General features: G+C 35.5%; 1 long non-coding RNA gene across 1 annotated transcript; it reads left to right on the forward strand.

Moving 5' to 3' along the window:
- The first annotated feature begins 11,911 nt into the window (after window positions 1–11,911).
- Window positions 11,912–22,934, forward strand: LOC150045635 (uncharacterized). Its single transcript, XR_016532808.1, has 3 exons — window positions 11,912–11,987; window positions 20,629–20,786; window positions 22,774–22,934. It is a non-coding gene; the product is annotated as an uncharacterized LOC150045635 (long non-coding RNA).
- Window positions 22,935–24,541: the final 1,607 nt, after the last annotated feature.

Consider the following 24,541-nt stretch of genomic DNA (forward strand, 5'->3'; position numbering starts at 1 on the left):
CGTATATGGGCATTATTAGTAAAATTATCATTAATTTAAAAAATGATGGGTCTAATGGACTCAGTGCAAATAACGTTTCTAAATATTAGCTATTTTTGTTTCCTCATTCTTAGAGAGATGGACTATATAAAGGGTCCTTCGGTGCTGTTTTCAAAGCATGCTCTACATTAGTAGGTCATAAGACACTGTCAACTTCATTATCTATCACGGTTTTCATCACGGTAATAGGCTTATTATTACAGCCATTGTATAGACTTAAAAGAGGGTTAGAGAGGTTATGTGGCCTGCTAAAAAATAATGGTCTATGTATTAATAATATTCTTTAAAGAATATTTAAGAAGACTTTTATTAACCAAAGAAATTCAGAAGTTTGGGACACACACATATGTATATATATATGCACATGTGTGTACATATATATATATATGTATAATTTTTATGTTTTCCTGCCCCAGCTGGCTTTGAACTGTGATCCTCAGATCTCAGACTCCCGAGTAGACAGAATTACAGGCTTAAGCCAAGGGTACCTGGTCATATTTTTTAACCTTAAATATCTTTAAAAAAAGGAACTTTAGTAACAAGAAAAGTTACGCAGTCAGCTGCCAGCCTCTTCCTTTGAATTTCATTTCATTCATGCAATGCTACTATGGTAATTTCATCCTGTATATGAAATAACAAGACTGAGGATTTTAGTGAATTGTCCAAAGGTTTGACCTTTAGATCTTGGAACCTTTAGATCTTCAAAAGGTCTTGAACAATTCTTTTTTTTTTTGCTTTCCCTTAGCTATCACTGTAACATTGCTTAATTTATTTTTAACAATTCTAACGCCTATTCTATTGCTACTTAACATCTGTTTTCTAATCAAAAAAGTACATACACTTTATTACAGAAAGAAATTTTCTGTTGTATCAATCTAGAAAATTATTGACAATAAAGTGCACTTCCAACAGTTTCTTAATGAATGAGTAGCCATATGAGGAAATTTTTGTTTGGGGTTTTACTTATGTCTTTGGGAGAAGGAATTCTTTACAAATGTCATGTCAAATTGTTTCTGTTGACAAATTTCTTTCTTAAGAAAATTATCAGAGTAACGTACAGAGGGGTTATAGTTACATTTACATTAGGTTGTGAGTACATTATTTCTTCAATATTGTTACCCCTTTCCATGTTTTACCCCACTTCTCTTCCCCCATCTCCTCCCAAGTTCTAGAGTTCATTTCCAATATTTTGTCTTGTGAATATCACTGTTACTCTGCTTCCTCCTTTGTCTTTTGTCTCATCATCTTGTTTTTGCCCTTCCCTTCCGATTCAAATAAAAGCATATATAATACACAAGATACAAGATATAGCAACAACAGAGGATAAAGCATAAGGGATAGATAAAAGAGAGAAAAAAAGAAATAACTCTACATAGTATATGAAAAACATCATCCATGAGGAAAGATCTCTTGTCTCCCTATTCTGGAGTTCATACGCACATAGATTTTGAGCTACTGTGTTCCTCTACTAGGAACGGCCTAGATGTATACTCATTATGACAAATTTCTTACCTTTACATTAACAGAAAACTTTTATCTTGCGCAGATGTGGCACCATTTCTAGTGCAACAATGGGAAAATACATTCAGTGTCAGCCCTAGCTGGTTTTGATTTGTTTATTTATATAGACTGATGGATTGATTGGTGCTGGTCCTGGCCTTTGGGCCTGGGAGCTGTTCCTGAGCTGCTTTTGTTCAAGGTTATCATACTTGAGCCACAGCACTACTTCCAGGTTTTTCTGAGTAGCTTATTAGAGATAAGAGTCCCACAGATTTTTTTTTTGCCTGAGTAATTTGGATTAGAGGCCTGCACCATTGGTGCCTGGAAAGTTTTAATATTTTTAATGGAGATTGTGATATTTGGAAATATCTGATCTTAATATATATTTTTGCATCTTCAGTATGTGATGGCTGTGTTTCAGAATGATGCTTCCTCTTCTTGTGAACATTGCCCAAATATTTACAAAAAGTATTTGAAATTATGAGGGCATATTATGATATCTTCTGTTTCACTAACTTGAAGATATTATTGTATTTGTGACTATAAGGTGAACAGAGTATTTCTGAGCTTTGAAATCTGAACTGTTCTTTTCAGGATAGACTGAATTTTATTTAGGCTATGATCAGGAAGAAGCTGAATTTGTGCTTGCTTAGCTTCTGTGCTCAGTTGATGCCATGCTTCTTGCCAGATTCTTTCTCTCTAGTCATTTTGGAGATGGAGTCTCTCAGTTTTCTGCCCCAGCTGGCTTTGAATCATGATTCCTAGGATGCTAGCCTCCTGAGTAGTTAACATTACAATTAGGATTAAAGGTATGACCCACTAGTACCCAGCCAAGATTACATTTATCTTTATGTGTGAGAAAATGCTATCTTTCTTTTGTATCTTCTGGGTAATAGTTACACAATGCATAGTTTTAGAAACTCTTATTTTACAGTAAAATATAAGAAAACAAACCACTATATCCTTTCTTCCTAAAGTGACTGCAAAGAGCTGAGCGTCCTGAGTTTTGTTTTAAAAATGAAGTGTTCTCTGTTTGACTGCAAAGCTAACAAAGTATAATTCAGCAGTGTATGTTTTTTTGAGTCTTGCAAGGCATTAAATCATTGGGATACATCACAAATTACAGTATTACCTACAAGAAGCAAGATATGCCTTTTGTTGCTGGGGGAGCATCTTTTTGCTACTGAACTATCTGGAATATTGGTTCCACATGATCAGCTCTTTCTGGTATAGGTGTACTCTAAAAATGACAGAGAAACCTTTGTCTGTCTTAAGATCAGCCTGTCAAACCTGAGTTATCTAATGCATACAGAAAGTACCAGCTGCAGTAGCTATTTTTAAAGCATACCATGGATTTTTAGTTTAGTCTTAACAATACAACCAGAACTTGAACATATGTATTGTATGCACAATAAAGAATAAATGTATTAACTGAAAGTGGAACAATGTGGGACAGTTAAGTATGGAAGGAGAATTGTTTGATGCCCTTGGACACCCCAGGGATACTGAACTTAAAGGAACACTGTGGATGATTGTCATATATTCTACAATCGGTCATCTGTTTAAAAACTAAAAGGACCTCCAAAAATATTCAGTTAAACATATTTGTGTGTTATATGAAAATCATCAGTACATTTTAATCTAAGAAATATAACATTATTGGTTATTATTCCAGAGTGTTAAGCAATCTATTATCTTCTTAATCTAGGGCACTGACTGTGGAGACTGAGAATTTAATTATGAGCAGAGATGACTTCAGAAAATGCTATCATTTTAGCTTGATCTGAGATTGCCTTCTTTTACCTGAGTCAAAAGGGAGAATAGGAAAGGGAAAATGAAGACAGGAGAATCTGCTATAGAAAACACTGGTTCTGAAGGCCTGTCTTTCCCTGTGGATCTGAGTCTCCTTTCTTCCACCTAGCCAATGTTATCCTACAGCACTAGTTCTTATTTGAGAATAATTCTGTCGCTGTACAGTTTGTCTACCTGTCAAGCATCACTAGAAGGCAGCAATGGGAGGCCAAGAAGGATGAGGTAAATCACAAAGGCCCAAATTGTAAGCCAAAGGCTCTGAAAGTTATATTGTCAAATAAAACATGGCCCACAAAATTAGGTGATGAGCTGTGTGCTAAAGCTAAGGAGGGTGAGTCTGCTGAAGACAAACAAAAAAACTAACGTAATACCTTAGATTTCCCAATACAATATATCAAATTTCTGGGACTTAAAAATGAATCAAACCAACAATATGTACAATTATGCCCTTACATGACTGTCAGTTGACAATTGATATTGATACAGGATGTGAGGATTATGGGAAACGTTTTCAATAATTATGATAAAATAATGCAACAAGTACTTTTAACAAGAAAACAAAAACATTCAAAAGTAAGAAAATAAAAATGCTCAGTAAAATAAAATAATGGAAGTGATATGAAAGGGAAAAATCAAAATGACAGAGTGAAAAATACAATAAAAAGCATTAGTATGTCCTAAGGAAAGAGTCCTCACTGGCATTTCATCTCCAGAATCACAAATAAACAGAAAACTAAGGACAGCACACAAGCTTGATGGAGGGACTGTGAGTGGGAAAGCTGGAGGGAATTCTAAGGCCAGGGAACAGGAAACAAGAGAAGGAAAAGGGGAGGAGGGGTCAGGAATGATCACGGTACATTACATGCACAAATGGAATGTCACAGTGAAATCATTTTTAACATGTATAATCCATTATCAACATGTGCTAATACATTGTTTTAAAGGTAAAAAAAACATTATATGGGCTCAACAGTTGTGCAACAGACAAGTGAATATGTAAATTCAGAACAGAGCAATATATTTACCTAATGTGAAACAAATAAATGTAATAATCCCTAGGGCCGTGTGAGAATAAAAAATGCAATTTATTTTTTGCTATTATTGCAATTCTAGAAAGAAAGGAAGAAATGAATGTGGATGAAAGAATACTTGGAGAAATAATCTCACAAGCTTTCCACATACAGCAAAACTACATATACCTTACAGATCCAATAAACAATTAAACCTCATGTAAAGTCCTTATATCAACTGCAATAATCAAGACTAAACTTTTAAAAAGTAAAAGCTTTGGAAACAGTTGAGGGAAATAAAGTATTACTTCTAGGAATAGAAGTTCGAACGACAGAAGCTTTCTGAAATCAAAGGGTGAAGTTGAACACATTTTCCAAGTGCTGAAAAAAGTGTCATTGTAGTTTCTAAGTGGAGTGAGCAGGATGAAAGGGAAAGAGACATAGCTATTATTACCTACTTTACTGCAAATGCTCTGAATAGTCCACTTATAGGGCAGAAATTACAAGATGCAACTAATAATACATAATACTTCTAATAAAAATGATTCAAATCCAGGAACACAGTTTGAAAAATAAACCATAAAACATCCTTTAGAAAGCTGTGGAAGTGGCTGTTTTAGTAGTTGATAGAACAGAATTTTTAGCAAAAGAGCTCATGATAGAAAGATAATTCTACTCAGTAAACAAAACAACCTGAAATGTACACAAACTAAACAAGGGTCTCAAAATCCACAACTAAATCACAGAGAAAAAAAATCACATATGAAAATACCTAGGTTGTTTGATTGTTTCAGGGTATTGCAAAAGGAGATGCTTTCCTGATTTCAGCCTCAACCTTCTCATTGTTGGTCAAGTTCAGGAAAGCCATTGATTTTTATGGATTATTTTTATACCCTGCTACTTTGTCAAAGTTTCAGATCGGATCAAGCAACTTGGGAGTGGACTCTATGAGGTTCTTTAAATATAGGATCATGTCATCTGCAAAAAAGGAGAGTTTTGCTTCATCTTTCCCAATTTGGATCCCTTTTATGTTTTCCTCTTAATGTATAGCTAGGAATTCTAATAATATATTGAAGAGTAGAAAGACATCCTTGTCTCATTCCTGATTTTAAAGGAAATTGTTTGAACTATAATGCTAACTGTAGATCTGCCATATGTAGCCTTTATTATAGTGATGAATGGTCCACAGATTCCTAGTCTGTCCAGAGCGTTTTATATGGGTGCTGGATCTTGTCAGATGGTTTTTTTTTTTTTCTGCATCTATTGAGATGAACATGTGGTTCTTGTCCTTACTCCTATAGATGTGTTCAATTACATTAATTGACTTGTATATATTGAACCAGCTTTACATCCCTGGAGTGAGACCTGTTTGATCACAGCATATGTTTTTTCATGAGTTGTTAAATTTAATTGGATAGAATTTTGTCGAGAAGTTTTGCATCAATGTTCATCAAAGAAATGGTCCTATAATTCTTTCTTTGACAAGTCCCTGCATGGTTTTGGAATGAGGGTTATGCTGGCTTCATGAAATTAGTTTGATAGTGAACTTTCAATTTCATTGAAGAGTTTGAGGAGTATTGGTGAAAGTTCTGCTTTGAAGGCCTTATAGAATGCAGCTGTGAATCTACCTGGTCATTACCCAAATGACCACAAGCAAGGTCATTCTAAAGCTAACAGCACAACGATGTCCATTGCAGCATGATTTACAATGGTAAAGATATGGAACCCACCAAGATGTTCATAGTAGATGAATGGATTGAGAAAATGTGGTACATATACACATGGAATTCTATGATTCCATCAGAAAAAAATGACATCACCTTATTCATAAGGACATGGAAAGACTTGGAAAAAATATTAAGTTAAGTAAGCTAGACCCAAAGAAACACAGGCTTCATGGTTACCCTCCCTTGTAATTATTATCATATGCCTAGGATAGTCCTAGAAGAGGATCACAATAGAGCAATAGCTATCTACATATGCCCCTATAAAATGAGGCTAATTGAAATGAACTCCAAGATATAGAAACAAGAGGTTTTGCTTCGTGGTTGTTGTTTCTAATGGACTGTGTGCAGTTATTTCTTTTTTCTTTCACATTTTCCCCCCTCTGGTTTATCCCCTGTTGCCACTATATTTGATTTTGGTACCCTGTGTCTTGTATATGTGTGAATCTGAATTGGGGAAAGAAAGAGGAACAACAAAACGGCGAGACAAATGACATAGGGTCAATCAATGCAACAGTGATACTCACAATATAATATGTTGGAAATGAACTTCACACCTTGGGAGGAACTGGAGGGAAGGAAAGTGGGAACAAAATGAGGAGGGCAACAATGTTTGACAAGAAATGTATTCATTACCTTATGTATGTAACTCTGGTCACTCTGACAACCCACCTTGATAATAAAATTAAATGTTAAAAAATCAGTGAGATGAAAACTTGTTTCTTAATTGAATTGGAAAAAATATTTTGACTACTACAACAAAAAAATAAAAATAGTTTAGAGCTGGGGAGGTGACTCAGTGGTACAGCACTTGCCAAGCAAGAGCAAGGAGGCCCTGTGCTCAACAATCTACCATTCCTCACTAACCATACAACAGACAAAGGCCTAATATCTAAAATATATCAACAGCTCAAAAAATGGAATTAATCCAAAATCAGTCTCCAAAGAATCAACCATCACATTAAAAGATGGGCCAAATATTAAAGAAAGTCTTCTCTGAAGAAATAAGAATGGCCTATAGACACATGAAGAAATGCTCAACATCTCTGGTCATAAAAGACATGCAAATCAAAACAACTCTAAGATTCCACCTCACTCCAGTTAGAATGGCCAGGATCAGGAAAACGAATAACAACAGATGCTAGAGGGGATGTGGCCAGGAGGGATCACTACTACACTGTTGGTGGGAATGCAAACTCTTTCAACCACTATGGAAAGCAGTATGGCAGTGCCTCAAAAGACTAAACATAGAACTCCCCTATGACCCAGCAATTCCACTACTTGGCATTTACCCAACCATCCAGAAACTAGGGCATACTAAATCCACTAGCACAACAATGTTCATTGCAGCATTATTCACCATAGTAAAAATATGGAACCAACCTAGATGTCCCTCAGTTGATGAGTGGATCAACAAATTGTGGTATTTGTACACAATGGAATTCTATGCTGCTGTCAGAAAAAATGACATCACCCCATTTGTTAGGAAATGGAAAGTCTGAGAAAAAAATCATACTAAGTGAAGTAAGCGAGACTCAAAGGAACTTAGGCTCAATGGTTTCCCTCATTTGTCATAATCAGTAGAAACCTTGGGCTCTACTAGCAGAGTTCTGCAACAGAGCAAAACCTTGATACATAAGGCCATATAGTATGAAGCTAATTGAAAAGACCTCCAGGATAGTGAAACAAAAGCCCTATAATGAATGATTGTTGTCCTTAATGTACTATGTTATCTCTCATCTCTTTTGCTGTCCCTTGGTTATCTCATACTGTTACAGTATTTCACCTTGTTATCTGATATATTGTATATATGCTTATTTGGTTATTTGAAATAGGATAAGGAAGGGGGAAAACAAGATGAGGAGTGGGGGTGAGGGAGTGAAATAGGGCCCAAGACATGAGAAAGGGTATAAATGCTTACAAAGTAATGCACCTTCTATCTGGTGAATATAATGTAGCCTTTCTATTAATTACAATAAAATATATGAAAAATAAATAAAATTAAAATGCAAAAAATGACAGACCTCTAGAAAAACTACAAAAATAAATAAAATGACAGAAAGTCCTGGACATACATGAAAGCATCACCACAATTTTAGTACATAAAAAAGATAATAACAATTTTACCCAAATTTGACAACTTGGAATCAATACACCAATTCTTGCACTCAAAACATTACCAATATGAAATTACCTAACAATTCTATAAACATTAAGAAGTACCCTCTTGGGAAAACACTTTCAGTTCTTTAGAATATTAAACATGTGTAGCTCAGTGGTAGGAGAAAATAACTCAACAATTGTACACTGGCAATTTATTCCATAGAAATGGAATCTTATATTCACTGATGTACATAGCAGTTTTACTTGCTATGTGCAAAAACTGGAAACAACATACATATCCTTTATTTAATAGGTGAGGTGGGAATGAAATGTGATTGGTCTAAACAGTGGAATTCTATTCTAATATGAAAAGGAATAAACAAACTATTAAGCTAGCAGGTTCTTTGAGTTTCATTCAAGTACCACATTCAATATTCAATAAAGTCTAAGAGTATATAGTCATTCATTGTGTAAAAGTAATCACTGGGTACTTTTTACAAAATAAATAGAGTAATTTCATCATTCCATAAAATAATTTTGAATGTGCCAGGCATTTGTTTATTTCCATTGTGGAAGAAAATTACGTATGTCCACCCTTCCTTGGAATTCTAGCTTTAGGCACTTGCTAATCTTCCAAAGTTATTCTATTTCTTGTCAACAACTGGTTATTGACCCCAGCTACTTAAAACAAGGGAAACTCTGAAATCACATTTGGGTCAATTGATTTATTTTTTTAAACCATGAAATCAAGAACCTTAATCACATTACTGATGCCTGACCATTGTGTTTCAATTCCAGGGAGTCTAGTGAAACTAATGAACTGTCTTGGTGGCTCCACAGCACAGCCAGGGTGTCACAGGCCAGTTGTGAATTATTAGCACATTTCCTTTTATTGCTCATAAATCTTTTCCAGTTTTATATTCACAGAAGCATCAAACACCTAAATTCACACCAGTGAGTGTGCAGCAGTGCTCTGGATGTTTGGAATTAATAGTGGATTTAAGTATATCCCCCATATTTAAAAAAAATCCTGCATTTTCAGTACAGTCCAACCTTAATTATAGTAAATCAGACCTTATCCGGTGACAAGGTTGATAAATGTCAGTGCCTTTTTTTCCAGTATATGTCATAATAACTCTTCACTCTGTATCATGAAATAGTGTTTGGGGGCAAAATGGACCTGGAGTTAAATACTATAACATCAGGCTTGAAAGGTAATATTGGTTTTGACATGAAACTAGTGCTTGACTGGAGCTGAATGAGTAATGTCAGTGCCAATGAAAGGGGGTGGCAAGCAGGTTTGGATATTACATGCTTGGAGGTGATGGGTAAGACTTGAATTTCTAGTGGAATTTCTCAGGTAGGTGATTTTTCCAAAAGTGTTTGTTTTTAATTATATCTACATAGAAACTATGTACAAAATATAAGAAGGGAAAAAATTCAGTTGGCAGTCAGGAAAGCATATGTTTTCTAAATGAGTTAATGGAAGAAGGTAGATACAAAGGAGGCAGACATAGGAAGAACCTTCCTTCGAGCAGCCATTTAAATAGAAGGCAGAAATAGGATGAAAGGAGGAAGAAACATTAAATAAAGCTGAATGAAAAGTGGCACAGAGAGAAAGCTGGAATCCAGTTGCAAGCAACTAAGGGAAACACCAGCAAGCTCTGCAGAGTGGTACCCCGCTCATGCTTAGTCCTGCTGACTAGCTGAAGTGGCAGCTGGGGTGGGCATAAGTTATTCCAGCATGCATACATCCGGAAAGGGATATCACACAAGAATCTGCTATGTGTCTAATTTTTCTAACATGGTAACATTTACCTAACTGGAGATTCTCTGCCTCATCAATTAAAAATGATTCTTCTCCACACTCTTCTGCTTCACACTTACGTGTTTGGAAAAGCCATGCCAATACTAATATACTTGGTTTGTTAAATCAATTTTCTCAAACTCTAGAATTCTCAGGCTCTTCCAAGTTAATTGTTTTGAACACCTTTTTCAAAGTGTCTCAAGTACTACTGGCATATTCATGGCATTCTGATGTGAATTTATCCTGTGTAATTTCAGGGAGGAAAGGATGAGGCCAGTATAATGTGTTACTGGTATAAGACCTGGAGACCCACTAGAGCCCAGCTCTAGGATTTCTTTAAAAATACAATAATAGCTACAACACTGATCATTACAACAATAATAGTAGTCGTCATTATTAGTCTAATGGCCCCTACTTTATGTTGAACATTTGTTATACAGGGGATTCTACTACATGAATTGTTTATTTTTTCTATTTAAATCTTTGCGTGAAACATATGATTTAGATTATATTTCTAATTTCCAAGTGAGCAATCTGGAGCTCAGAGATGAAGATATTTGCCCAAGATCACACTCTATACTAGAAGACTTTAATTAAATCCGCCAATGGCACAGATGAACATTGCCACATTAAACATGTAGCAATATAGATTTATCACCTGATGGCTAATACTGTCTTTACCTTTGGCTCTTTTATCATAAAGATACTTGAAAGGTATAAAGACAACATAAAATTATATAGCTCTAGTTTAAGTGAATAACTTGTTACTGCAGTTCACAAGGCTTGGGTCCAAAACAGCTTGCAAGCATGCGATATCTAAAGGGACAATCTGCTTAAATGTTTGGTGAGAAGGAAAAAAGGAGACAGGATCATGAATGCTATATTCTTTCACTTTGTAATTTTGTTGGTCTTTCTGAGTGCTGGTCTTTAGGATTAATTCATTTCAAACAAGACAATAGCAGATAAACTGCTTATCAGAGGATAAAGTCTTTTTTCCACCAGAGCCTTCATCTTGAGATTGTTCCAAACAATGCTGGAGTTTGGATAACTAGAAAATGCAAGGACACACACACACACACACACACACACACACACACACACACACACACACAGAGGATGAGCTTCTAAGGCAGAAATGACAGAAGACATGAAAGAAGATTTGTAGCTGATGCTGATCAAAACTGAACTTGCAGATACTGGCAGTTATGGGGATTATGTTCTAAAAAAAGGTATGAAAATAATAAGGCTTACCTTTTTAAGATGGGAAGGAATAGAAGTAATATGCTGAATCACAAAAAGCATATTACTTTGGGTGAAGAATGATCAGAGTTAAAAAATTTTATGATTTGCATGTTGATAGTAAAGATAGTAAATGATCTTTACACTTTAAAAATACATTTTCCAGAGGCCAGCAGATTATGGTTCAAGGGAAGACAAAGCAAAAGTCAGTGAAACAACTAGATGTGGTGATGCAGGCCTGTAATACTATTACTCAGCAGTGAAGAATATATAAGGTAAGAGTCAAAATGTGACAAAGGCCCAAGAGGAGTAAGAAAAAGGAAAGAAATGGAGTGTGGGAAATTTAGAAAGTATTCTTACATGTCAGTATCTGATGCTTCCGGGCAGAGTGTCTCTGAAGGGAGCACAGGGATCCACCTGGAGTTCTGTGATGTCTACACACAGAATAGTGGGAATAGTGGGGAATTTGTTATTAAGTGCCCAGGACAGTTTTGAGGAGAGAGGAAAAATGACAAATGATCATTTGAAATAATTTTTAATTTCTCTACATTTTATATGTCTTGAGATCTCAGATGGTTAGGAGAATATACAAATTTGAGAGTCCCCACTCTACAGGACGTGATTGACATCAGAGACATGAGAACAATGAATGTATGGGATGCAACAGACAAAGCAGGGAGACAATGCCACCTCAATGCACCCTGAATTGAGCTATACTGAGACCACTGGTGACTAAATCAACTAGGGATATGGGTAAGTGGCTATGTCTGAATTATTAGTATCTAGAATATTTATATAAATATATTTCAAAAATATTTATTTGGCTCTGTGGAAAGCTGAAAATTCAGTGTATGTCATATATAAATCCTTACAAAATTGGGCTTCTATGAAGAAGTTTATGTATTTCTATGGATTCATTATTTTTACCCAGTATGTAAATTTTTGTCAAAAATTTCTTTCAGAATGGATATAATGAGAATATGAAGCTATTTTCTATTACAAAGAGAATCGTTTAATAGATTAAAAAATACTTTTTAAGTTATAGGCTAAATTTCAACACTATTCTAAAAAGTATATAGAAAGATTATCTTTCTACATTTTTTTGTGGGTCATGGGGCTTGAACTTGGCCTGGGCACTATCCCTAATCTCTTCAGGTCAAGGCTACCGCCCTTCCCTCTAGCCAAGTCTCACTTCCCATTTTCTAGAGGTTAATTGGAGGTAAATTTGTCAGGTTCTTTTGTGCCCAGACTGGCTTTGAACCTTAATCCTCAGATCTAGCCTCCAGAGTAGCTAGGATTACAGGCCTGTGCTACTGTGCCCCACTTTCTATATTTTTAAAAGAAAGATTTAATAGGAGGTCTAGGAAACCTATGAAATATCTTCCAAAACTTCCCATTGGGAAGAGCTTGTGGCTGAATGTGCTAAGACTGCTATCCTTGAGTGAAAAAGCTCAGGGACCGCGAGTGCCCAAGCCCAGAGATCAAGCCTCATGACCAATGACAGAAAAAAAAAATGATTCTTCATTCTGGCAACAGAACCACTTTCATATCCATCTTTGTTATTTTGGGGGACAGTGGTGTTGAAATGACAAAAGGCTTTTTATCATTTTAGTTAAAGTTAACTCTAGAACTCCTATGAAAGTTTCTTTAAATTGCTTAGAGCCAGTGTGTGGTATACAGAAACATACACATTTTTGTGGAGAAAAAGTGTGTGATTGAGGGCCACAAGTAATTGTGTCAATATTTCATAAAGGCAAGTTATAAAAAATGGCCTGATATTTCTTTTTGTTCATTTGTCTCTCAAAGTAATAAACGCTGTCTCCAACTTTAATTTGTAAAAAGAAAAAAAGTACAACCAATACCTCTTAAGGTATTCTACCTACCAAGATATATGTCAGAATTCTAATCAATTAAGCTACTACATTTAGAGATGTTTTATCACGCACGCATAGTAAAAAAAAAGTGGAGACTTGAATATAATCTACAAATATAAAGCCGTAGATATCAACTTAAACATTACCAAGAATATTTCCTTAGTCAGAAAGCATCAGATGGTGGGCCCAGGAAGCTTGCATATTGTGATGAATCATGAAACATGTACTGTCTATTTTTGTGTTAATGTCATGTAGGTTACTTTATATAAGTTTGCTTTTGGAAAAATATGACGAGGAAGGAATTATTCTGACCCTGTATGCAAGAATATTGAGACTTAATTTTTAGATCTGGCCAAAATTTATATCTGAGCAGGAATCAGAGTGAAGCAATGTAAGGAATCTGGGAGAGGCATGTGAAGAATCATATGCTCTAGTTTTACATCCCTGGTTCTCACCCACCTCTGCTCCTGAACCATAGCAACCATGAGAAATCTGCATTCTTAGATCATGTAGATTGGAGGAGACAGAGCAGAAAAGTCTCCCATGTGAGGAATTTGGTTGGGATCATCACTTTTTGGTGGCCATGTTGCCAGAGTCAAGGCTATACTTTCTGCACCTTTGCCCACAGAAATAATTTCAGGTATTAGGATGAAGAAGGAGGCATATGGAGTTCAACTAACAGCACAGGGTTCAAAATGTACCTCAGGTAATACAAAGGCAATCAGGGTGTTCAGAAATATCTAGTAAAGTAAAATTCAGGTGCTTGGAGTCATAAGAATTTGCAAGATTATTTCCTACTAATGGAATGAATGCATAGACCTGCATACCAACTTCCAAGCTAGCAGCAGAACTGGTGGAAGATACATGATAACTTATTCACCTTATTGAGAGTTTTCATTTTTTCTTCTAAATGTTTTAAAAATTGTATTAAATGTTTATTTAAAAGTAATTATTTGGGGGCCGTGAGTTTGGCGTAGTGGTAAGAGTGCTTGCCAAGCATGCTCAAAGACCCAAGTTCGATTCCTCAGTACCACATACATCGAAAAAAAAAGCTGGAAATGGTGCTGAGGCTCAAGTGGTAGAGCTCTGGCCTTGAGATAGTCCAAGGACAGTGCTCAGGCCCTGAACTCAAGCCCAGGACTGGCAAAAAAATAAAATAAATAAAAAAATAATTCTTTCCTGATGGACTCTGAAGAGCTTCCATGTCTACCAGATGAGCACTGAAAATAGAATGCAAGTATACCACTGTTGTGATTTATTTTGAACGGCTCTGCTGTTCCTAATGCCCACATACCAGAGGCCTCCTATGACTCTGGATGCATTCTCATAGCTTCTATGATAGAATGGCATAGTGCAGCTCTTCTGAAAGTGCTTTTCTCCTGAGATTTGTTTTCTCCAGTTACTATTTTTCACATTAACCGAATACTGTATCACCTTCTCTAATACAGTTATCATCTGTTAAAATATTGATTAGGATAACTGAGAAAAGGTTTCAAGCAAGTGTCAGTGCAGAAATGCTTCTTTTACAAATGTTTCATTGCTAAGCATTGGTAGCTCATGTATGTAATTTTAGCGACTCAGAAGCCTGAGATTTGAGGATTGCAATTGGAAGCCAGCCAGCCAGGAAAGCCCATGAGACTCTTATTTATAATTACCACCAAAAGAAGCCAGTAGTGGAGCAGTGGCTCAAGTGGCAGAGCACTAGCCTTGAGCAAAAAAGCTCAGAGTCAGCATCCTGAGTTCAACCCTCGAGAATGGCACATGCAAAAAACATGTTTATATCAAAATTGGTACAAAATATGGTACAGAATGTGCCAAGTATAGAAGTAATTTATTATGAGTTTTATGTAAGAGATATTACAGTACATTTAGCTTTAGAATGTTTGAGATGATGAATATGTATTATGTTCTTCAAACTCATGTCCAATCATGTTTTGAACATTTAATGAGGTCTTGGCAATGAGCTAAGAGGTTCAACTGTTTCTTATTTTATTATTATGAACTCCTATTAGGTTGAGCTATGCCATTTTCACTTCACAAATGAGGAAACGTGGGCCTAGAATGTTGTGAAAAATTCCCCCAAAGTCATATAATTGATAAAGGAACAGGATGATGTCTAAATGCTGGCGTATGTTTAATGAAATGACTTAGTAATAATTATGTGGGAACTGATCATAAATTTAAATGTAAGCTATCAAAACACAAAGTACTTCTAGAGAAAAAATCTTGCTGTATTGTATTAAGCAAAGATTTTTTAAATACCAAAATGAGTATTCATAAAAGAATATATATATGTATATGTGATATATATATGTATATATATGACAGAGTATAGCTTCATTGCCAGTACAACTGAACTCCATTTTCCTCATGACTGCAATTTGAGCAATGAACTGTGTTTACCTCACGGTCCAGATCTCTCACTACCTTTTAACGCAACACTATAAAAATCCTTAACTAAAGGAAAATCCAGATCATCAGTGGGTAAAGGATCGTTGTATTTTTTTTTTACCAAAAAGGAAGCAGAAAACATGAAATTCTCTGGGAAAATTAGGTTTTAATTTTCTTGGCTGTATCATGAGTTGTATTTACTGAAAACATGAAATTATTCACATCTCAATCTCCTAACAGACTGACAAGAGATATGTAACTCAGAAGCCTTTTCTCAAAATAAATCCTTCTTTAAAAATAAATCACAAAAGCTAATAAAGACCACTGTACAGCACAGAAGTAGCAATTAATGCTGGAAACACAAAAAACTAAAATACCACCTTTCCAAAGCTTTTTGTAAAAAAGACCACATAATAGCCAAGGCATTTCTGTAGCAAAATTACATTTGTTTGCTTTTCCTGCTTACTTTCAAAGTCATCTAGTTGTAAAAAGAAAAAAAATGTAAGAAGCACATTCCAGCCAGAGCCACAAAAGTATAATTGTAAACCCTTAAAGAATGGCATGCAGTATAGAGGGTTAGAGGTTTAAATATTTCCCTGAAGAGTATCATAATTATATAAACAGTAGCAATAAGTATCTACTATTTCAAATTCAATAACAGAAATTCAGGTTGGCAAATAAATATTAAGCATCTTCAGGCTTAGAAAGTAATTTATTTGTATACTTACCTCTCTATTCTTATAAGTAATTTAAAAACAAAATCAATATATGATTTTTAGGTTTCTCATTTACTTTTTAAAATCTAATCTGGTAAAATTAGAAGACTTAAATGACTTAAATATTGAAAGTTTAAGATTCGTAAAATATATTTAAATATATTCTAAATAGCTGTCATATGTTTACATATCCCGTTTATTCTGTGAAGTATTTAGAACATAAGTACTGTATTATTTTTGCTTAGGTCTGGCACAGACTAGGCGCTGGATGGCTACTCTCCATGTTCCCATCTTACCTGTTATACAAGTAAAGTCTGTATACCAAGTGAGATCCTCTTTCCATGCAGAATGGGACTGATTTCATTCTCCTCTCTTGGGACTTTTCCATTGAAGAGCTTGGCAGCTCTGTCATCTACCTTAGCCTGTAAATGTGATACTGTGAGACCACAGGGAGGAAGTAATACATGTTTCAAAATCTATGCACTCCAAGAGGTTGCTGGAGGAAGTTTTCAGCAATCTTCATCATATCTCTGGTGAATGAGCAATGTTCATAATGTATTCTGAAACTGTAGTATTCCTCCTCTCTTCTCTCCTCATGAGAACAGACTTACGAATTTGAGATGGGAGTCTAATGTTTGTGAGACTATGTGAAAAGATTTCCATGCATTTTTCGGGATAATGCTTTAAGACAGGTGTGATATTAAGGAGGTAAGACTCAGAGAGGTTAAGATGTTCACTTAAACCTAGCTGCTTAATGACAACAAATGGGTTTTGAAACATAAATATACATATTGTATAATTTATCACCAAATACTTCCTTGCATATTTGGTTTTTAGAGGTGTTGCTAATCAATTTATGCTCAAACCAGATTAAACTAGGTCCTTTGCATACTTTTCTTCATGTACACAACTCCACTAAAAACACAACCCAATTTTGAGCATACTGATCTGGAAAAAAATTTTATTATATTTTCTATCATGTTTGATCCCAATTCGAAGTCTCCTGACATAAAAAAATTATCCTTGACTTCATTTTTCTGATCTCATATAAGATATGCCTTACTGAAAAAAGAGCAGGCATTATTCCTCTTAGAGTTAACAATCCACTTCTTTCAGAAGACATTAATTTCACCTTCAAACCAGTGCTTCGATTTCCCAGTGTAGGACTGCTTTTGAACTAGGTACACAATTTTTTCCTTAACTCTGAAGAGTGAAATATGAAACCTGAAGGGCAAGAACAAGTGCCTCATGACTGAAATGTGTTTTCGACCTATGTATTTGGACCCAGGATATATTTTGGGTTCATTCAATATGTGTTTAGTAGTTGACTTAAATGAAAGTCTTCTTAATAGCCCTGCTACTTTAAATCTTCCTTTTACATGTGTAGGACTCGGGTAAGCACAAAACCATATATGAGTCAACATTTGTCTACTTCGATGGTAAAAGAGCAACCACTGTCCTAAGCAAACCACGACATTCACTAGGAATTTTAGATGGCTATTAGATCCAAAGAGTACAAGAGCAAGGACTCAATATTTGCATACCCAAAGCTATGGACATGGTAATGGAAATATAAACATAACTATATAGACATAAAAACCTATGATTCTATAGACATGTTTTATTTCATAAATTAATATGTATCTATGACATACAAACCCTTAGCCTAATTTTGATTAAGTTCTAAAAACTATGTGCCAGTGATTGTATGTAGAGATTCCCTTCTTGAACACCTGTTTGTTAAATATGTCATTTGAAATATGATGTAAAATAATGTTAATAAATTCTTTAATAAAAATATATTTATTCAAACAAAAAAAATTAGGATGATTCAAGCCAGGAGTTTCACCTAGTGGTAGAGTACTGCCTAGCATGCATGAAGCCCTGGGTTCAATACCTGGGTATCACATACACAGAAAGAAATAAAAGCTGGAAATGGTGCTGTGGCTCAAGTGGTAGAGCGCTAGCCTTGAAAAATCCCAAGGACAGTGCCCAGGTCCTGAGTTCTGGCAAAACACACAACAAATTTAAGATGATTCAATATCAGTATTATAAGTGAGAGGTTATATTCAACTCAGAAAAATAAATATTAGAAGAAAACTGATCTACTAATCTGCTTATCTACAATATTTTGTATGCAGTCACTCAGTCCACAAAATTCCATGAGTCAAAAAAATAACTCACCTCTCTTCGTTGCCCTATCTACTTACTCATGAGAATTATCTGCCTGTGAAGTACTGAAATAATAATGTATTGCAATTCAATAACAGCAAAACCAAGGATTTATCCTTTCTTCCTTGAATGAGTGGGTTGGACTCTTACTCTCATCCCAGAAAGAAACATTTAAATAATCTCTAGATAACTGATATATATTTTAACTTCATTTAAGCATGATAGGGGCATCAGTCTAAACTTCAGTTTAAACAAGCACACATTTTGGAAGAATACTTACTAAGGATTCAAAAGAAAGCCTCACTACCTCAACATTGATCCGCTGTCATTCAGATAAGTTAGAGGAGAATGTAGAGAGAAGCCATTTAGTCTCAAGTGTGTGATTTTGTGGTACTTCAAGGATGCAACAGTCCATAGTACTTGGACAAAAGTCTTAAGCCTTAGGAGACATGAAAGGCCTTGGTTAAAAGGTAAGCAGTGCATACACACTGAAATCCATAGAACTACAAGGAAAAGCTGACCAATGATAGAATACATGGACTAGTGGATATTAAAGTTTTAGATTTTGCACCTTTATGAAATAGATTTAGAAAACTCATACACAGGAGGCAGGGGTAGGGAAAGTGGGAGAAAAATATGGGAAGGGGTAATAATTGTTCAAGAAGAAATGTACCCACTACCTGATGAATGTAACTATAACCCCTCTGTATATCATTCCAACAATAAAATAAAAAATAAATAATAAAAAAAGAAAACTCATCTACCCACTGACCACAATAAGATAGTTTTCTGTATAGCACATTCTAATGATACCTTGTAGAATTCCAGCATCGAGCAAAATGCAATTAATTCTGAAAGACTTCAAAATTTCTGCTTGCTACTAAATCATTACTACAATTAAGAGATTATGACCATCTAAACAACTGTTTCTATCTTATCAAATCCTTATTTTTGTCAGTTCAATATTCTGATTTTCAGAGTCACTTCTAATTGATAAACACATTTAGTGGCTTAAGCTTTTGAGTTCTGATAAACCTTTGCATATTTATAAGTAACAGTTATCAAACTTTGATTTTTCTTTTGAGTCTCGATGCACGGATTTTATGGTATTTTCTGAAAGTCATGTAGTCAGCAAGAAACTGCCTTGACAATACCTTATCTCATATGTACATTTAAAATTTTGTCCAGTAAATTATTCATGAAGTGCTATGTTATCTATATTTTTATTATTGTTACTTGAGTCTGATTCTCTGCCTATTTATACACATCAAAGACATGAGTTCCAAAGATGTTGGTTTTACAAAGATCAAAGAAGATAATCTGTTAAGATAGTGAACAACTATTAATTTTTCTTTTCTTTTTTTTACTTTTTAATTTTGGTCCATCATGGGGCCTGAACTCAAGGCTTGGGCATTCCCCCTGATTTCTTTTGCTTAAAAAGCTAGTGCTCAACTCCTTTAAGCTACAGCCACTTCTGGTTTTCTGGTGTTTAATTGGAGATACAAGTCTCATGGACTTTTTCTGTCTGGGCTGGCTTCAAACTTTGATCCTCAAATCTCAGTCTCCTGAATAGGTAGGATTACAAGTGTGAGCCACTAGCACCCAGCTCTATTCATCTCGCAAGTCCTGAAGTTTTAATAATTCCAGAATGTCCTATTGTTACAGATGTACCAAGTTTTGCTCCCTGGTGTGAGCTGGGAGCACTCTAGATGTGTAGAAAGACACATTGAAATCTAGACTATGGTCATAGTTTTTAAAAGGAGAAAAATATAGACAAAATGTAGGAAGGGGCTTGAAGATAAATAATTTCAACTCTAGTGTATTATTATATGCTAGACATATAATGACAGGTGCACCACAAAGTCAGGACAGCCAGAATCTCAATTATCCTGTAGTCTAGTGCTACCTGCAACATAGCAAGGTAACAATAATATTCCATACCAGTTTAGATGAAAAAAATTAAGTCCCAGAGAAGGACCAGAGAAAAAGGTATTTTTTGAAAGGTAAATGGGTGATTTCTTATGAGAGCATTTGGTGTCAGTATGAATGAACCAAATTGATAGATGACATTCTTCAGTTTTAAAGAAAGGTGTTATTTCCCAAGTGTTCTGGTTATTTCCTGTTGTCCAAGAGTTCACAAAATGAATGACTGCTGATGTTTCTCTCTGTCCTTTTCTTAAGAGCAAGAAACTTCTATCAGGATTTGCTGTTGATTTGATTGTGTCTCTTTTTCTTCCACAGAGAGTAGGAAGCATTTTACTGATGACACTGTACTTTGTTACATGTGGCAAGACTCCTTTAGAGTGTCTATAACTCCACATTTCTCCTCCCACTCACAATTGAAGCCACTTGAATCAAGCTTTCATCTCTGTCCCTCTACAGAAATTGCTATTGTCAAGGTAACAAATAACCAGCACACTGCTTAATACAGTGGTCTCTTCCCGTCCTCAGTTATTTGAGTAAATGTTCTCCATTATTTTTTCCTTCTTCTTCCATTTGTTTTACTTGGCATTCATGACAGCAATCTTTGTTCATCTCCAACTTCATTGACACTTTCATTGCAAACTCATTTCCTAATTTAGCCAGAGTTCTAAAATCTGGACAGAGGGTTGAAGGTATTAAATCTCGTGTCTTTCCTGTGGTCCTACTGTTGGGGCTCCTAGCAGATCTAGCTTTGCCTAGGGCGATGATACCCATATTTCCACCCTTGATCCCTATGGTAGATGGAAGTCATTGTTCTCCCTTGCTAGATGTGAATTATATCTCCAGTCTAAATTAGTCTTCTGATGTGATCATGCAATCTAGTTTCCTAAAAAAAAATAGCAAGGGAAAATATGTTGACTACTCTTAAGAGAAGCTTATGGCCAGTGTGAGGTTTCTTAGGTTTTTCCTCTACTGCCATGAACCTAGTTAAATATTACACTTCCCTGATTGCTCAGTCCAAATCTCTGAGTGGAGTTCGTGGAGTGGCGCCCTAGCATCCCAATCTGGCCATGAAACATGAGTGGAAATTAAGTGTGCTTCACTGCAAGCCACTGGAATTAGAGAATCACTGGTCTTTTCTATGTAATTACATTTTTCAATAGTACAAACATCTTTCCTCCAGAAGTCAATACCTACTTTTATTGTACACATCTGCAGTGATATTTAACTCATCCCTCATCATTCCTCAAATGCTTCCCTCATGCAGTCTTCTTCACCTAGAGTGACAATTCCATTCCTTCTTTTGGGCAAGCCTTATTTTTTTCTTCTCTCAAGTCCCAAATCAGTGTATGAGGAGGTCTGTGAACTTCAAAATATACCATCTTTATACCTATAATTATATTATTGTTTTAGGTTATTTCTTCTTTAATACAAATCAGTGTTCTTTCAATTCAATAATGACTAACTTCTTAACTGCTCCCTGGGCTTCTAGTTTGGAATTCCTATGCCTTCATTGTAAACTGTATAAACTCACACAAGCCTGTCCACCTCGAAGTTCTTCTCTAGGAACTGATGACATTAGAATTAAACAATTATATCATGGATATATAATTTCCAGTCTGGGACACAGTAGGCATAAAATAGTTACCAACATAATGGCGCTATATTTTCCATTTAAATATGATCTTTAAGGAGTTGCACAAAAGGACTTCAGAGCTGGGAGTTTGGTCTAGTGGTAGAATGTTTGCCTAGCAAGCACAAAAGGACTTCAATTGTAAAAAACATTTTTAAGTGATTAAGTGGCATCTGAAACTTTGATCCCTGACAATCCTGTAAAGTAACTATATTTATTTTTTCAACATTTTCAAATATTTTTTTGTCAGCCCTGGGCTTGAACTCAGGGCCTGAACACTGTCCCTGGACTTTCTCAAGGCTAGAGCTCTACCACTTGAGCCTCAACACCATGTCCGGCTTTTTTTTCCCTATATATGTGGTACTGAGAAATCAAACCCGGGTCTTCGTGCATGCTAGGAAAGCACTCTACTACTAGACCGAACTACCAGCCCTCAAATAATTATTTTTGTGTGTGAGCATGTTTGTAAATGTGTGCCACAGAATATTTCTAACAAGCAGCAGGGCAAGAATTTGAGAACCTTTTGTGTTCTTGAGAACTAACCAAGGATTTTGTTATAATGCACTGACTTACTAGGTAAGAAGTCTGATGTTTATTCTCTTAATATTAAAAATCTGTCTACCAAGGAGACGATGCATATTAAGCATAGTTGAGTAAATAGTGGCAGAGAATGTAAATAACAATCCAAGCCAATATTAAGAGCTGCTTCTTTCTGAGTTGGCACTATTATATCATGAAGAGTGTTAGAAGTAATAATTCAGGACCAAGAGGGAGTAGGCAGATTATTTATCAGGAAGAAAAATGGCTGTGCATGTGTTTCTACATTGTAGGAATGGCTTAGGAGCTGCCCCCACTCCACGGATGAGCTGACTGCGCCTAACACTGTCACTTCCAAGTCTTCATCTTTGCTCCCCATGAAGATGCTTTCCTCTGGGCTCTTCAGCTTCTTCTAGAGGCACAGCTGTTCAAGGTTGATCCTGTTACATAACTGTTCCAGAGAAAAGGCAACGTCTTTCTCAATAGGTCTAATAAACCCGAAGAATGACTGGAACAATTCGTTTTATTTCTTGAGCTTATAAAATGTTCAGTAACTCATTTCAACATTGAATGCCTAATAAACAAGGAAAGAAGCTAAGTAACACTGGGGGTTATTGCATATATTTTTACACTATGTTGCTTAATCTTCAGGAAACTATTTAAGGTGAATAAAACTTACCCTCCCATAAATGTGAAAAAGACATGTTAACCCTTGGTGAGGAGGATTCAAATACACAGGTGTCAGCTTCCAATCAGGTGCTATTGTTTCTACCCAGTTTCTTCATTTGCTTGGATATATAACTGAAGGAGGATCAAGAAGCGAGGTGGAAAAGAGGGCAGAATTTTCCATCCTGACTGACTGTCCATTGACTCATTTGTTTAAAAATCTATGCAGGATTAACACTGAAGATTTTTTGATAGAGAAAACAAATTCACTACTTCACATCTGAGGGAAATTTACAGGAAAAGTTCAACAAATTTAAAAGAATTTAAGAACACTATAGGTATATGATATAGAATCATATAGAATTTATAGGAAAAGTACCAACAAATTTAAAAAAATTTAAGACCAGTATAGGTATATGAATATAGAATATATTTACAAATAAATATTTATATACATATCTAGTCTCATATCTACATCTACAACTAGTTAATGATTGATCAATCTATTTATGAATTACCACTTGCTAAGATGAATTTTCAAATGTATCACGATGCTTTTCTGAAACAAGTTATGCATTTAACTGTTCTTTTTTTTAAATAAATTCTGGTGCATTTAATTTCCATTATTACTGGGCAGGACCAACTGGAAATTAAAACTCAGTGGAGATGTTGATGTACTAACAATGAACACTTACTCTACTTCCTGAAATCTTGCGATGGGAAACACTGTTGAAAACTTTCCTGCTAAAACCTGGAAAATATCTGTAGGTGCTTGGCTGGGTTGTTTGGGGAGGAACTTTGCTCAGACATTAAAATGGAGATGATAAAATGGGAGAGACTGTATGCTCAGGTCAGAGAGTGGAGTCAGAAGAGGGCCCCATGTAGGCAAAACAGAGAGGCATGGATGGTTTGTTAGACAGGCAGTAGTAAAGTAGTATTTGATGTGTGTGCATTCGTTTCCTTTTTGCATTGAAGTTTGCAGGTTAAGAAACATTCCTATCTACAGAAACATGACATCTCCTGAATTTGGCATAAAGAACGCTTTTGTAAGATTGCTTATAGTAGACTGGATTTGCCTCTTATCCTGTTATCCTAGTCCCAAAAGAGCAACCCATTCCCTGCAGCCAGGAAAAAGGCCGCCTTCTCTGGGACTGTACTGAACTCCACGAAATGCTGTTTTCAGCCCTTGTAATGAATCTTTTTCAGTCTTAGCTGCAACTCTTACACTTCTGCTCCTATTTTTCTCCCATTATGTGTTAAAACACTAAGTGTGCTGTAGTCTACACCAGGTCACATGTTCTTCTTCAAGATTCTTTTTAGGAACCTTGTACTTGTTAGTTTTATGTAACTTGCTGAGAGATTTTTTAGAAAATAAATTGAGTGAAGTACTTTTTT

Source organism: Megascapheus bottae, chromosome 27 (assembly GCF_031878675.1).
Source record: "Megascapheus bottae isolate mThoBot1 chromosome 27, mThoBot2.hap1, whole genome shotgun sequence".
NCBI lineage: Eukaryota > Metazoa > Chordata > Mammalia > Rodentia > Geomyidae > Megascapheus > Megascapheus bottae.